This window comes from Microtus ochrogaster, chromosome 10 (genome assembly GCF_000317375.1).
Source record: "Microtus ochrogaster isolate Prairie Vole_2 chromosome 10, MicOch1.0, whole genome shotgun sequence".
Classification (NCBI taxonomy): Eukaryota; Metazoa; Chordata; class Mammalia; order Rodentia; family Cricetidae; genus Microtus; species Microtus ochrogaster.
In genome coordinates, this window is record NC_022016.1 from 50518115 (window position 1) to 50520345 (window position 2231).

Below are 2231 nucleotides of genomic sequence, written 5' to 3' on the forward strand. Positions count from 1 at the left end.
CCCTGCTTATCCTGCTTATCTTTTCTCCTGCCTCGCTACTGGCTGTTCAGCCCTTTATTAGACCATCAGGTGTTTTAAGACAGGCAAAGAATCCCAGCTTCATAGAGTTAAACAAATGCAGCATAAACAAAAGCCACACATCTTCACATCATTAAATGTTCCACAACTTAAACAAATTAACACACCTTAAAATAATGTCCCACAGCAAGTAGGTTTTTACATACTCTGTTAAAATATCCTAAAATAGATGGGCAGTTTTGTCACACGCCTTTAATCCCAGCACTAGGGAGGCAGAGGTAAGGGTGGATCTCTGAGTTCGAGGCCAGCCTGTTCTATGGAGCAAATTCCAAGACAGTTTCCAAAGCTATACAGAAAAACCCTGTCTCGAAAAACCAAAATGTAGGGCATGTTTTTAGTGATTGATGGGGGAGGGTCCAGCCTGTTGTGGGTGGTGCCATCCCTGGTCTTGGGTTCTAAGAGCTGAGCAAACCATGTAAAAACCGTGTAAAGGGCTGGAGAGATGGCTCAGTGGTTAAGAGCATTGCCTGCTCTTCCAAAAGTCCTGAGTTCAATTCCCAGCAACCACATGGTGGCTCATAACCATCTGTAAGGAGGTCTGGCGCCCTCTTCTGGCCTTCAGGCATACACACAGACAGAATATTGTATACATAATAAAATAAATAAATATTTTTAAAAAACGTGTAAAACAAGGCAGTAAGCAGCACCCCCAAACAGCCTCTGCATCAGCTCCTGCTTTCATGTTCCTATTCTGAGTTCCTGTCCTATGACGAGAGTGATATGGAAGTATAAGCCGAATAAACCCTTTCCTGCCCAAGGAGCTTTTGATCGTGGTGTCTCATCACAGCAGCAGAAATCCTAAGACAGGCACTTACCAAAAGAGCGTTGATTGAAGTTTTTTTTTCTGTACTTTAATAAATAAAGCTTGCCTTAAGATCAGAGAGTAAAACAGCCACACTGGCCAACTGTACAGACCAGGCAGTGGTAGCACACACCTTTAATCCCAGTAACCACACTAATTTGCCACAGAAGCCAGGCAGTAGTGGTGCACGCCTTTAACCCTAGCACTGGAGAGGAATCTAAGCCGGGATGAGACAGGAACTAGTTCTCTTTTCAGTCTGAGAATTTCTTAGAGGTAAGTGCTCTCTAGTGGCTGGCTGCTTTGCTTCTCTGATCTTCAGGTTGATCCCCGATGTCCGGCTCTGGGTTTTTATTACGCGTGCTACATCTTTCTTTTCTGTTGTTCTTGTCATTGTTTGAGGAAGAGTATGCACCTTAGGCTGGCCTTGAACTCACGATACCCTTGACTCAGTCTCCTAAGGGCAATGATTTCCTTCATGGACTGCCAACTTACAGTCTACATTTTGAGCTCTTTCTCCAGTGCTCGGTGTGCTGTCCGTACTACTACATGTACTATGGTACTACTCCTGTATTGCGGAGCCTGCACTACAGGACCATTCGCAAGCCGGGCAAGGGCCTAGAGATTTAAACACACAAAGACACACAGACAGAAGAGAACATCTGATTCCCTAAAACTGTAGTTACAGATATTTGAAAACTTAAATTTCTGTTTCTCAGAGTGAACTGCCACCAGCCCCAGTAACCATACAATGTTCAGGAACGAATATTCCAGGAAGATTTCCTTAACTATCTGGTCTTACTCTGTAACCACACTTGCTGACAAAGTCACCTACCCTATGGTTTTACCCTACAAAAGCAGTTGAGAAATTGGCTTAGGGCTGGTCTCACGAAACAGCCTTAGGGAGAGACAGCTGCCTATTCGGCTCTGATGTGTACATGAATAAAGCTGGCTCTAATTCAGCTGTAATTTGGGTCAGTGGTTTTTCTCCTCTAGTCTGTGGGATTAACAGGTGCTGGGATCGAACATGGGTCCTTATGAAGAGCAGTCCGTGCCAGTAACCCTCTTAACTGCTGAGCTGTCTCTCCAGCTCTTTTTATTTTTACATTTATGTGCATGAGTGTTTTGCCCACATGCATATGTATACCACATGCATAACTGGTGCTTTCAGAGGTTAGAAGGTACCGGATCCCTCGGAACTGGAGTTACAATGGTTGTGAACCACCATGCAAGTGCCGGGAACTGAACGAGAGCAGCAAGTGCTCTTAAAACACTAAACCATCTCCCCCCAACCCTACCCCACTTCGTTGTTTTGAGACAGGTTTCACTGTATAGCCCTGGCTGACCCTGAACT